Here is a 15,497-nt window from a genome sequence, read left to right on the forward strand (position 1 = left end):
TGCTGGTTGCTGTCTGCAGCTACTGGACTGCTGCCTGGTTGATAAATGAACCAATAGTGTTCTTGCTATGTGATGAATAGACCAATAGAGAATGATGGATAACATTGTAGAGAACGGGTGAGGGGCAGATCACGGTCTCAGTGAGGCCTAAAACATGAATGTAGCAGGAAGATGTTAAAAAGAGAAGGGAGGAAGAGGGAGGATGGGAGATAAAGAAAGATAGAGGAGACAGGTAGAGGGAGAGTGTGTCCACAGTGATAAGTGAGGGGAGAAAGGAGTGAGTGGGAAAGAGCAATGTGACAAAGTGTTAAGCGAGGGGAGGAGAGCTGACAAAGGGAGGGAAGATAAATAAGCAGGGAGAAATGTAGACTGAGAGGAAAGGAGCTGAAAGACAAAAAACTAAGATGGAATGATAGAGCCTGAATCAGAGGTAGCAGTTCTGAGTTTGTAGCCTACCAAGGTATTGTATGAGAGAGGTTTGAGCTCAAAGTTTAATGGGCTGTTTAACCCTGGAATAGTAGGGTAGCCTATGTCTACATTATGTCTGTTTGGCTAACAAATAAGCTCAGCAAACAGACAAAGTGGTACTATGCAGTTTGTGTCAGCTAAAGTTACAACTAATGTATTTCCTAGGCATAGGCTGAGGATAACTCATTCAGATGGAGAAAGTTGTAAGAAAGACAGGTCAGGAGAGGAAGAAGAGTGATTATTTCCACACTTATTTCGAGTCACATTTGATAAACTGACAATTTAAAGCTTACATGTAATGTCCTCATTTATTTTAGTTATTTGAACACATATATTTGTTCTTGCTCAAGTTCTTATTTTTTTCACAATGTGAAACATAATGTTAAACAAATTATTCTAAATTCAGGTTATTCAGTGGTTACATGAAAATACTAGGCAGTTTTGTTAAGGCTATACTGTTTAGTTTGCATTAAAATTTATGGCAATGCAGTATGTTGAACAGCTGAGCAGCTGTGGTGTTCATGGTCAGTGTAAGTGTAGATCAAAGGTGGCAGAGAACGTATCCTCCTAGGACCCGGCATCCACATATTTGGACATCACATTTTGGTTTGTCTAGACTAAAACACTAAATTTTGCTCTATAAGAGCCAGATATCTCTTGCGAGGAAATTATACTGCCACTGTTCTATTGAAATTTAAAGCGAATGACCTCATATGTGAATATCTGGCCCTTATAGAGCAAAATCAGGTAAAATGATAATTCTTTGTTTCAGCCCAAAAAGCAAAGAGAAATAAAAAATCTGTGCCATGAAAGAGTTCGAGTCTTAGGAGGTCAAGGTAATTATACAGATTTTTCACTCGCAGAATTCCACTAGTTTTAGACTAGTATAAAGTATTTTAGACTAGCAGAGGTGGTAAATCCAACATCATAGCTTATATAACAACTACTTTTATCTTGTTGAATTGAGCTGGCACAATCCACAAAGATCTGCAGCACAGGCCAGCTCATCCAAGCTTGTACACAAAATCTAATGGAGCACATAATACAAATTATGGTGCCTTATATATATTTTATATATCATTCATTTTTAAGTTATTCTCTTCCCCGCACCTCACCACTACAACCAATCTTAGGGTTTTCCTCCTGCCAAATCCCACCCCATTATAACGCCTGAATTTACCTTTTTTTCTGTCCAGGAGTGGAGGCAGGTTCAAACAGATGCAGGCATAAAGGCCTTTCCACACTGGACGCGTAAAATCTGTGCGAACATTTTGTGCAGTGAAAATATTTTTTGGATTGACCTATCCTTAATAAAGCCGTTCACACTGAACTTGTACTTCCACCGCACAGTTTGCGGGATTTGTTTTTTCAAACCAATCTCAATTTTTTAGATTCGAATAAACAGATCTGATCAATCAGATCCCTCCATTTGGCATCAGCTGTGCTCAAATTGTGCACCAGTGGTGAATGTACAATGATATGGGAATATAAAATGATATGGAATTTTTTTGAACTTCCAAAAAACATCATGTTTTTTTTTTTACCTCAGACACACAGCTGCTCCAGGTCAGTTGGCTCTCTGAAATTATTTCTCTGCCTCCTCAGACCTGGTCCTGGTTCGGCTAACAAGAGTTCAAACCCACTGATATTCTTTCATATGTATGAAAGCGTGATACAGCTTCAGCTCCTGGAATCAAACCATATTATTCTCCCTGCTGCAGCTTTCTCATGAGAATTGAATGAACTCTGTTTCTTAATTTTCTCGTTTAGGACCATCAGGACCAGCTCATCATCTCTTCGTGTCAACTTCATTTTTTGTCTTAGAGCATTTTTGAGGATGAATTTCTGCAACAGCACATCACATTTGGTGTGCGTATAGGTTACAATCAAGATCGGATCTGTAAAATTCTGAATTCAGTTTTGTTTTTTCGCAATGCATTTAATGTGAAATGGCCTTTAGTCTATATTATAGGCAACAGGAAACAGAGCCATTTAAAAGCTGTGTTCAAGTTGTGTAAATTAATTTTGAATTGAAGCATGCACTCTCTTTTATTATGATATTAATATGACACAAGATTCAGTTAGCATAAAAAAAAGAAACCCAAACTTCTAAAAAACTGCTTTTATACTTTCAGTATATTTCAGAGCCTGTACTTTTTCCACTTTTACTTGAGTACAAAGTTGGATCTGTACTTCAGATACTAGAGTATCAATACATTTACTAAAGGAATGGATGTGTGTACTTTTGCCACCAGTGATTATAAAGTACTTTAGTCTACTACAGTTAGCAGTAGGAAGTGGTGCACATTTTATTGCTGTATATAGTGGTTTTTAGAAACCCTGCAGGTAATTTGCAGGTAGGCTTTACCTTTATTCTTGTCAACTGTAGCTAAAGTCAACTTTTCATTATGACAGTCCATTAGATAGCTATGTGAAGTGTTGTGAAATCTAGGAAAACTACAAGCCCTCATGGTGGCAAAAGTGATTAAGAGTCATATACTGGAAACTATTATTGCGCTGCCAATCAGCAGACATCAAAAAAGTTGCTAGATCCACATTCAGAAGGGTTGCAGAAACCATTAGGTTTCAAAACAAGTGGAAGAAAGACAGTTATGGGATGATGGATTGACTCCATTACTTCTGTTATTCACTGAAGCGTGCACGCTTTTAAAATCCATCTACTGTATGCCATGACACCACAAAGACACTGCAAGAAAAAACAGCATGACATAAAAGCAGACAAATTTGCCTGGCAACCCTGCAAACAAATTATTGCAAACAAAGACTTTTTTGTTTTCCCATCGCCCAAACTGTGAAAAACAAACCAGTGAAAGGCAATGAAAGAGTGCAGAGTTATAACTCCATAAATAACTCCTTTGAACCCATTGAAGAAAGATTATATCCTTAGCTCATTCCAGCATCAAAAAAGTGGAAAAGGCAGGGCATATTTTAAGGTCTCTTGAAGATGTGTTTACAGGTTTTCATGCATATCAAAACTGTCCCAACAAGGATCTTGCTGGCACGTCAGAACTAAGCCGGAGGCAAAACTTCCTTTGCCAAGGTGAATAATATTGGTAATGGCTACAGGGTGCAACTTCATGCCACAGAGAGCTCCATAACTTGTGGCAACTTGGCAAGGAACTTTTAAGTCAGTCATGCAGGTTGGGGTCTAAATAACTCTGTCAGCACAGCAAAGTGCTTTGCAACAAAGGGAGACTGATTAAAGTTTGGGGCTCTGCACACCTGCTCATTTTGATATTAGAGGATGAATCTCTTGTTACCATTCATAAGGTTTTACATTCAATGTAAAACCTGCAGAGTCTGACTCATTTAGAGTACAGAGGAAACTGAATGTGTTGTTCATAAGCTGTGTGATCTTGGTGAAAAATGTGGGTCACTTTCTGTTTAGGTCTGACCTATAATGGAGAGGATCATATAACTGATATGATGCTAGAGTTACTAATTGTAAGGTACCAAGCAGCCAAGGATAAAGTCACAAGTGTACTGTTTAAAAAGCATGTTTTATTTGACTCTGAAATATCAAAAATCACACAGATGGATGAAAGTAACCTATTTTTCAGAAACTTGGTGTGCCTGTTAAAGAGGGAAACTGAACATAACACTACTCAGAAAATACTGAATACAAGACAAAAACTGACCCCAACAAATGAGAAAAACAGCAATGTATCAGCGTGACAAAGTGGATGAGCAGTTGCAATGCTCTCCATTTGTCCCATATGTGTTGACCTTTTTTTGCACATTATACACATTATTCTGTTTCTATTTATTTGCTATGATTTGCTATTTGTTAAGTAACATCGCTGCACTCACTATCCCGGGTTTGTTTGTGTAAGCGTTCTGTTGCCAGCAAATCAAACATGCTGCAAATTAAGGCAAATACTCAGTTACATGTTTCTTTATATTTTATTATGTTACAGATTAAGTCATTTGTTCATACTTGCTTTGTCCTGTCTTTTCAGTCTTTATGAGGGTCAGGTGTGAGGAAACGCCAGCCTAGCATTTCCTCATTTTAAAACCCTGATGATGTCACACATGACATCAGCAGGTCGAACCAAGTGGAGGGGTTTCTTTGTCCATAGAAATGCTTCCTTTTGTTTGTCTCAAGGTTTAAAGGGATTTGTTGGATCTTTTTCTTTTCGTTAATACAGCCTTAGTTTACAGTTGTTTAAACGTGCCAATTAGAAGTGTGAAGAGGTTTTGTGTCTTTTTAATCATCTGTGTAGCGTTTTAGATCCCTCAGTTCAAGTGAGTGGTACTGGCTGGGCTAATTGAAGGGAAATTGATGGCCCTATTTAAAGCCAGTCTCTGCCAGATTCAGGGGAGAAAGGAGAGGTGAGCTGAGCTGTGTTACCAGAGGGATGGCCTGGTGAGGATTGTTAATTGAGGTACTTTGGGGGAGAAGTTTTGTTAAGTTACACATTAAATTAAGTTCACTGTAAATAAATTGCTCACCTCTGAAAACCTGAAATGTCTTCGTAGTCTGCGTCCCTACCACCTTCCTTGATGTTTGAGTCTGACTACTTCACAATCAGTCTTTGGAAAAACTTCATAACAAGTACAAGTCCTGTAATTTGAAAACAGTAAAACTACAATGTAAATAATGTAAGAAAATTCATTATGCAAAACTGCATGTATAGATCACTGAGACAGACCTTTCTGGGGTGTTTTCTGCGGCTTGCAATATGACAGCTGGAATACCTTCCAGATTCGCTGTTATCTCAAATCAAATCAAATCAAATCAAATCAAATCACTTTTATTGTCACATCACATGTGCAGGCACACTGCGAGTGAAATTCTTGTGTGCGAGCCCCACAAGCAACAGAGATGTGCAAACACAACAACACAAATGAGCAAAATACAAGAATGGCCAACCTGAAACTAATAAATATATGTACAATATATAATAGTGTATGCATTTCTGGATGTGTATACTAAATATTTTCCTACGTGTGTGTGTGTGTGTGTGTGTGTGTATACACATTTTTACAAATTAAATAGTAAAAAAAAATAAAAAAATAAAATAATAATAATAATAATAATAAAATATATAAAATATACAGAGTTGAATATGTGCAAAACAAGTGGCATTTATATACAGTGTGGAGTGCATAATGTTAAAGTTCCAGTAGTGAAGCTGAGGTGTCTATGACGTGTTCAGCAGTCTGATGGCCTGATGGAAAAAGCTGTCTCTCAGTCTGCTGGTACGGGACCGGATGCTGCAGAACCTCCTTCCTGATGGAAGCAGTCTGAACAGTTTATGGCTGGGGTGACTGGAGTCCTTGATGATCCTCCCCGCTTTCCTCAGGCACCACTTCCTGTAGATGTCTTGGAGGGAGGGAAGCTCACCTCCAATTATCCGTTCAGAGCACTGCACTACTCGCTGGAGAGCTTTGCAGTTGTAGGCGGTGCTGTTGCCATACCAGGTGGTGATGCATCCAGTGAGGATGCTCTGAATGGCACAGTGATAGAAGGTCCTGAGGATGCGGGGGCTCATGCCGAATCTTTTCAGTCTCCTGAGAAAGAAGAGGCGCTGCTGCGCCTTCTTCACTGTTTTGTTTGTGTGTACTGACCACGTAAGATCCTCAGCCAGATGTACACCAAGGAACCGGAAGCTGCTCACTCTCTCCACAGCAGCGCCGTTGATGGTGATAATGGATTGGATTTATATAGCGCTTTTCAAGGCACCCAAAGCGCTTTACAATGCCACTATTCATTCACTCTCACATTCATACACTGGTGGAAGCAAGCTACAGTTGTAGCCACAGCTGCCCTGGGGCAGACTGACAGAAGCGAGGCTGCCATATCGCGCCATCGGCCCCTCTGGCCAACACCAGTAGGCAAGTAGGGTAAAGTGTCTTGCCCAGGGACACAACGACCAGGACAGAGAGCCCAGGGATCGAACCGGCGACCTTCCGGTTACAGATGCGATTCCCAACCCCCTGAGCCACGGTCGCCCGTGTGTACTTCTCTGCACCTCCGGAAGTCCACTATCAACTCTGTCTTTGCGACGTTGAAGGTGAGATGGTTGTCTTGACACCAGTGGGTCAGGGCGCTGACCTCCTCCCCTATCTTGAATTGCATAAGTGGATAAGGGACTCGTACTGTTGCCTCATAACTAGAAGGTCCTGAGTTTGAGTGCAACCTTTCTGTGTCAGTCCTGCAACCGACTGGCAATTTTGTAAAATCAGACTTTTTCAAGTGGGGACTGACTCTTTTGCAGCACTGTGGTGTTAGTGTCATTTTTAAGCCCCTTGATGCTAATCTGGTGTGTTTAAAATGAGAAGAGTTTGGAGTTAGACCTGTCTTACTGTGGCTGTAACATACTGCAGTTTACACTGACGTCACGGGACATCTTGTACGTGTCTTTGAGCAGTTGAGTGGCTTTGATAAAAGAGGGTTTTTGATGATCTGGGAGTTTAAAGGTACTGGCTGAGTGACTTTGCAGTTTTGGGTTCAGCACAGATTTTTAGGGAATAAAAAGTTCTCATATTGTTACATCGGCCAGTCTTCTGTATATATCATGCAACATTGTTTATTCATTTTACAGGAAACTGGCATGAAAACAGCGCTTGATCTTGCACCACCATCTGCCCACCTGTGAAAATAAACTGGATGCATTTATTTGCCATGGTTGTCGGGACTACGCTGACACATGTATCGCAGACAGTGCTGAGTACTGTAAACGGTGAAGTCAAAGGTGCTCAACTGGACAAAATATGCTGGTATAATCCCCACACCCCACCCCCTGCAAAAGAAAAAGATATGTTTGATAGACCACTATCAGACACTAACGTGTGCAGACAAATTCTTTAATATTTACATGAGCTCTGTTCTATATTAACTTTTCACCCTTGTTTATACTGGAGCAGTTATATGGGGTTGTGTCCTCTGATCTGTCAATAGAAGACTGATTCATGGGGAACAAATTACTATTAGTCAGCTGACTTATATATTTTTATTTTTTTGTTTAAGCTCCGGAGTAAAATACAAATGTTGCTCTGTTAAATTATATATTTTACAAAGTCTGTACTCTGTTTTCTACTGAAATATATGTGCATTAGTAAGTTTATCATTAGCAACTACTCCTAAAACTGCATGAGATTCATAGAATTTGATAATCAGTCTAAGGATTCCACCTAAACCTAACCTCTTCCTCTGAGTGTCAGAACATTAAAAGCAAAAGTGCTTGAAATTATTAATTAGAAGCCAAGGTGTCCCTTCATCAACAGCATGCACCTCTGATATCTTCGTGTACAGTGGTGATGTGCAGAGTTAAAGGAGAACAGCAACCTCAACCAGTGTTGGAGGAAAACCAAAAACACAACTATTACCCAACCTCTCTCTGGGGTTGCCATGCTCCTGTCACTGTAATGAGTTGAAAACAAAGTGTGTGTGTGAGCAGACATACCATGTTCTTGTGTGTGTGTCTGCACTCCTCTCTTGTCTAGTATCAATGGCAGTCACTTAGAGAGTGTGAGTCAGTGTGTTTACTGTTTTCACAGATGGAGCTCTGACACTGTCTGGATAACTGAGATAAATGACTTGCAGTGCAGCTCAGCAGATGAGAAAAACAACAGCCAGTAACACACAAATGCGCACACACAAACATAAAAACTGCATGCACTTGCGAATTCCTGTGCATTCATTCATACACATGTGCATGGCTATATATGTGCACACAATCAAACATGCGCACACAACTGATTAATAAAAGTGATTTACTGATACTGTTGGGTATCAATTAATTCATATTTGGCAAACATACTAGATCAACATCCCCCTCGGTAAAGGAGACTGTTTCTTGTTAGGAATGGAGCACTTTATCAAGTTATGCATTTTTTTTCTCCTAATCACAGCAAAGCAGCAAACCACAGAAAAAGAGAAGCTTCTCATTAGTGGTAAAATGTCAGCTGCCGATTGGCTCAGAGTGGGCGCTGACTTAATGTAGAGAGAAGTCATCTGTAATCAGTTACCAGCTGCAGCTAGCTTCAGGGAGTTCTGACATAAAGCAAAAGACAGAGACAAAGAGAACAACACACTCTTCCCATATGTAATAACTTCTAAATTGCAGTATGGCGCCCTAGGACCAGATTTTTAGAAAAATGTACCACTGCTTGAAATGTATCAAGTCCTCCAAAGGTTAATGTTATTTAGTGGAGGCTGCCGCAGCAGGTGGGTTACAATCTGCTGCTGAAGGTGGCCTGTTGCACCTCGACCACTGAATGCTCTGGAAATCCCTGACAAATACTGCCCCCATGTGGCAAAAACACCCCAGCTGTTCCGGGTGAAGGATGAGCCATCTGACTCAGCCAGCAAAAAAGCAACCCTAAATGTTTTCAAGGATATATGAATGAAGTCCTGTTGTTCTCCAACGTATCTGTTAAACATGATTCCAAAAAACAGAATCATAAAAAAAAGCGACGGATCAGTTCTTTCAGGTAAAAGTATTAAAGACACTCGCTGCTGTGCTGAGAGCACATTGTTCTTTGGATCTTGATCAGTTGCTTCAGCTTTGTTAGACAAGAGAATTGAATATAAAATGAAGTGCAGATTATGTAAGACAGGAGGTATGAAGACATACCTCTAGTAGTGCTGAAGTTCTTTTTGTAATTTATTCAAAATGAAAGAAAGAGAAACTTTAGAATTTCAATATGAATTTGGCTGAAATTTGTCTTGAAAGCATTGAAATGGACAAGAATACCTTACAACAGGAAATCAGCGTGAAATGACAACCTTTAAATCTGTGAATAAGGTACCCTGAAACACAGGCTTTCAGTTCCTAGTTCCTGTACATTTTCTGCATGAATACATAGTGAAAATGTAACTTAGTGAAGAATAAAAAATATGCCAATTTTTTTTATTGCTTTTAAATGTATAATTCCCAGCTTACTTCATTTAATACAATCCCTGCTAAGTCAGCATTTATATAGGCATCATTTCCCCTTCTGCACTTTTTTATCTTTATTTAGCTTTTAGAGTGTTTCAGTTCTGTCTCGGTGGGCGGAGGTGTTTGGGGATTTTGGGTGAATTAACCTTTTAAATGTCATGTGTTCATATCATATATTTTTTATTTATTAACACTAATAACTTAGGTCACCATTTCTTTATCATTTTCAAAACGTTCTGCTAATTCAGCACATTTCACAAATAGAATAGAATACCCATTATTGTCATTGTAGAAGTGCAACTAAATTTTGGGTGCTCCACACAGACTTTGCCAGAATAAAATATAAATAGTAGATATGAAAAATATGTTTACAAAAATATAAGAAAGACACACTAAATAGTTCTCAGAGTGAACAAAAAAGTGCTCAGAGGTAGTGCTAAGAAAAATAAAATAAAGGGTTTTTTTTTTTATGAATCCTGGATCTCCATTACAGACTTCAGCCCCCTGTGACCTTAAAAAAGAGAAGGAGTTAAAGAAAGTGGATGGATGGATATATCTCAGTTATTACCGAGGCTGAGTGAAACCAGAGCGATAGCAGACACATATGGGTAATAACTTTTAGTATTCATGGCTCAGTTACAGCACTGACAAATGTTATGTGGGCCAGCTGTTACCCAGAAGGCAGGGTTGTCCTAAGAACTGCTGGTAAAATAGCACTAACACTTAGAGGTATAGTGGCTCAAATTTAATTGGTTTCTGGAATTTCAGACATATTTTGCCCATGGTTTATACCCTGCGTGTAGCAGGGATAGTTATGTTTACCACAAACAATGCAGTGATTGTATGAACTAATAATCCACATTCTTATTTTGGCAGTAAAGACTTTGTGCTGAAGGAAGAAGCCACACTCGGATAGACATTCCTCTCTCTTCCTCTCTCATTTATTGCTATTGGAGAGGACAGCTGTGTGTGTTCTGCCTGATATCGACACATATGAATGAAATTTGCTGTTTACATGATTCAAATTAATGATATCCTAACCTGAGCAATAATGGTTAACCATTCATTCACTTTTCAAAAAAGTGAATAAATGGTTTTATAGGTAGCTAAAAGTATGGCAGTTGAAACCACAAGCTAAATATGCATTTATTTACCGTCTGTGTCTGAAGTGGTTCACATCTGGTACTACTGACAAACTGGTCAAACTGCAAGTTAGCAAAAACAAGCTAGCTATAGCTTTGAGATTGAAATGAGACCGACAAAAAGGGCTAAACCTGCATTTTCTCCAGTAGCCACTTGAGGCTGGTTCCAAAAGTGTTTAAGCCTCCATAGACTCCCATATTAAAATGTCCATCTTTAGAGCACTTTAGTAAGCTTTACAGTCTGTTACAGAAATGCTCTTGGACTCTGGGGATCGTTTCCCTCTCCATGGCAACTCTGCTGAAGGTGCATTAGGGGTGTGGCCACTGGGTATCTGAAAAAGGCAAAAATACAGAGTTATTTTTAAAAACAAGCATTTTCCCACATTTATTCATTCACGCTAAATTTTGTGCTGAAGTCGACACGAGAATACAGAGATGCCAAGCACTGTCAAAATATACTGTCTGTCATAAATGTCAGAAGCCTAAAAACAATAAGTTGGTCCAGTTGGGTGATAGAGGTGTACACCTTTGAGGCAGCAAGACGTCATTTTCATTTTCCTTGTCCGAAGTACACATTTTAAAATGTCTGAGTTTCTGAAAAACTTCACCCTGGCTGGATCTCACACAGCAGGGTGATAAAAGTAATGGGTTAAATAAGTATTCCTCCAGCAATGCTGGGGTGCAGGCAAATGTGTTTACTGATTTCTTTGGAATATGATAATGGTCATATATTTAATATAGTCATGTACTTTTTAAGTGTGCTGCCAGTGGTTCACCTGATTTTACAGACTTTGGTCACAAGGTGGCAAAAGTGTGGAAGAATGCAGTTATTCCACCATGTGCTTCTTGATCTGTTTTATGTTTTTAAGTTGGGCTTGTGGTTGCTTTTGTACCAGGCTGGAGATGCATGAAGGACAGTGATGGTAGTCCTGTGTAAAGTAGTTGCTGTTAGTGTTAATGACCAGTATTTGCTGAGCAGGCTGGAAAATTCTTTGTGGCTTTGGTGCATTTTTTTATGTAATTATCTGGCCATATTATGTCTTGCTGTGTGGTTCAAGGTCCAAGAAGTCTGGGCTTTATTTTTGGTCGATGACATTCTAGCATTTCATTTGTCGCATTATGGAACTTTATATTGTAAGATAAAGACCCAATGAATACAGCATATTAACTTTAGCTGATCCCTTAGAACTCCAACCTCTCCCCTAAATAGGTTCACTTCCGGCTCAAAACCCCCGAAGTGAACGATGCCAGGATTCTAGCGCTTTAACTTTAAAAAGCCGAATTCAAAATCAGGTTTCTTTATAGTGGCTACTACATCTTTCTTTTATATACAGTTTATGTACGTTGAAAATAGTATAGAGATAAAATACAAATGAATATATCTGAACATACAGGGTTTACATCAGATAAAAAAAAAAAAAAAATCTAATACTGTAAGCCCACTGGCCTAAATATTCCAGAAACTGCAGCACACTGAACCAATGATCATCACATGCTCATGGTGCTGCATACTGACAACTTTATGAAGAAGTTAATGAGTCATAACAAGTAGTGTGACACACAATTTTGTAATCCTAAGATAGCACACACACCAGCACACACCCTTATCAAAACACATTTGAAATATAATTTATTGCACATTTAAAGATCAACATAAAGTGGCACAATACCTATTTCAATCTTGTTACATTGGAACAAAAAAGAAAGACAAAAGAAGTCCTTACAAAATGCTCACACCTTCTGTTTATGATCATAGTTTGTTTTTAGAACAAAATGGCCATAAAGTTGCAGGAATTTCAGACTGAAACTGCATAGATTTATAAAAAAAAAAAAAAAAAAAAAAAAAAAAAGAAAAAAAAAAAGACTGAGACACTTATTAAATATAGCACAGAAAATCCAATCAGACCTTGGCATTACTCATACTTGTCATGGGCCCACTGACATTGTCCCAATGACTTGCAGGCAGTTCAGAGTGTCAAAACAAATTGGGATTTACCCTTTCTAAAAGAGGAACATACTATTAATATGTTCATGGAAAGATATACATAAATATCTCAAGCCCAATTCTGAATTGTCTTTTGCAGAAACAGAGGCTTCAAATAGAACATGGCTAAAAATAAAAAAGAAGAAACATTCCTTAAGCCCCATGTACAGTAGCATCTTATTAATATTTTGGGAGCAGGCGTGTCACTGTAAAAACCTCAGCATGGAGGTGCAATGAAAGAAACTATACAAAAACAAATTACATGATAGTCACAGTCATTTGTTTAAGATACTATTTACATCTTTGACCTCATTTATCATGTCAAACCATCGCATCACAACCCAACTTCCCTTTTTTTGTGGTTTCAGAATATTAGTCATCATTAACTGTCACTGGATCATATTTTCATGATATTCATTTTATTGCTGTATGCCTCCTAGTTTGATAAGCGGCATTGTTGTTTTTGTTGGCAACAACCTCCAACTTTACACTTGCTGTTCTATTGGCTACTTTATGAAACAAATCACTGCAAAATGTGTGACATCCAACATAACCCTGCCATTTAGTGGCATACATGGTACAGCTACAGTATGTACAATATGACAGTGAGAACTGGCTGCAGTGGTTGAGATGTAAAAAAAAAAGAAAGAAAAAGAAAAATAGTTTCAGAAGTCTGTATATGATCTCCGGGCCTGACCTGAACATGAAGTAAACAGACACATGTTGATGTAAAGTATAGCATAAATACAAACCCAGCCAATGTTCAAGAGAAGAATGGCACCAAAAAAACAAAACAAAACAAAAAAACCAAAAAAAAACAAACATGCTAACTGGCTTCATAAATCAACTTTTATATTTAAGTCATAAACACAGTTTTATTGGGGTTACCTGATCAGAGTTTTACAGTTTCATTAGGGCTGCCTGGTTGCATATTTCATAGGGACGACACATGTGAGGTAAATGAAAACCTGTCTTGTTGAGCAGTTTGTTTTTACTTGCTAGCATGGAGTTTACTGGGGAGTTTTAATTTCAGAAAAATCATAGTATGTTTAAAAAAAAAACCAAAAAAAAAAACCCCACAACAACAAGGAAGCCCCATTGATAATAAAACAGTATATACATGGATAGCAGTAAAGAAATGTGATTTGTTTGGCACAGGCCCAAAGAGGCTTTTCCCATCCTGACTTTGATATTTACCAGTAGTAGCATCATCAACCGCTGTGTTCACACCGAACGCGATGGACGCGAATAGAGCGTCAGGTTTACATGTAAAGTCAATGGAAAGGCGCGATGACGCGCGATTGCGGGTCCCGCGAAAATTCGGAAGCAGATTTGCGTCGCGAAAACGCCAAAACGCGTGAAACGCGCGTCAGTGTAGCGCGTCAGGCGCGTTTGACGCGCGAATAAAACCACGCGCGTGAGTTTTTGTGTTGCACTTTGTGCATACGCGCGTTTCGCGTCTACCGCTCGAGTTGGAAAAATCTGAACTCCAGCGTCAAATCGCGCCGCGACAACCAATCAGGAGCCTGGTGACGTGGCTGTTACCTAGGTCAAAGGGGCAGATCCAGCCAAAGCCTTTCATACTTCAATGGAGGGGAAGGCTAATCAATGCGGTAGCAAACAACTCGGAGCTGTACAACACCAGCTGCTTTCAGTACCGAGACAGGAATAAAAAGGACCGAGCTTGGAGGAAGATATGTGAAGAGATCGGGCAACCTGGTAAGTTCATTCATTTCTCTTTTGAAAGTTTTCACTGACCCGGGGAAGCCGCACAAAAGCTAGCAAGCCACCGCTATTTTCCCACTTACGTACAAATACCGTTCTGCTTTTATGCATGTTGTCATTTAGGAATATATTTTATTGTTTATTAATAAACAGTACACAGTGGTCCCGCTGTTCATCCGTCACTGCTTTGCTTTTTCGCTGATTTTTTATTGCACAGTACAGCATTGCATTCTGCAGCCTGATTGACAAATCTCCTGCGCTTGCCAAATTTATCACGTTTGGTTTTGATAACCATCGCGTCCAATAGAAAAAACAGCACAAAAACACCCATAACTATGAGCCTCATTCGGAAATAGACACCTGCACCGTGAGGGAAAAAGGCGCACGAAAGTGGCGGGCAGATGAAGACAAACCGCGGCATAATAATACTTTTACGTTTTGCAATCTACAAAGGTTTGCACTTTGAGAATCAATTGTGAGAACTGTGACCAGGGGCTAGTTATTCTGAGAACCCCTGCAATAAATGAGGGACCACTGTCTACTCTACGATTATTATATCCAACCTGTTAACATTTAATACTGTATTGATAGAACCAACTGATTCTGCAGCAGAGCATCCCCAGTCCCTGAGCTCCTGCTGCTGCACCCACAGATATGTACAGCAAGCACTGATACCTTTTTAGTCGGTGGGATTCCCTTGTGATCACCTTTACTAAATATCTACAACCAATCTGATTATATCCTGTTATTGTTTTTGTTCTTTTTTCAATGTTGAAATTAAAATCTAGTAGCAGCCTTCTCATTTCTTTGTGTTTTGTGCTGTTTTACAGGCCCACAGAGGAGGACGGCTCCGAGGCAGATGAGGGACGGGTCCCAGGACGGTCCATCGGCGGTGGAGCTGGCCATCCTGGAGTCCCTGAAGAGGCCACACCAGTCTCCAATGGAGCATTTCCTCCTCAGCCTTGTTCCTGCTCTGGAGAGCAGCTGGTCCTTTTTATTCCTGTCTCTCTGTAAATTCTTATATTTTATATATTTATGTTTAATGTTTTTCTGTTTGAGACTTTTAATATTATTTCAAATAAATGTTTATAATGACTAATGTCTCAGTTCTACTACACAGCAAATGTTGGCACACAACTTGACACATGTAGAATTTATTTCATATTATACTAATGACAAAATATACTGATACAGTGGGATGCAGAAGTTTGGGCAACCTTGTTAATAGCCATCATTGTCCTGTATAAATCGTTGGTTGTTACAATAAAA

This window comes from Astatotilapia calliptera, chromosome 5 (assembly GCF_900246225.1).
Source record: "Astatotilapia calliptera chromosome 5, fAstCal1.2, whole genome shotgun sequence".
In the NCBI taxonomy this organism is placed as follows: domain Eukaryota; kingdom Metazoa; phylum Chordata; class Actinopteri; order Cichliformes; family Cichlidae; genus Astatotilapia; species Astatotilapia calliptera.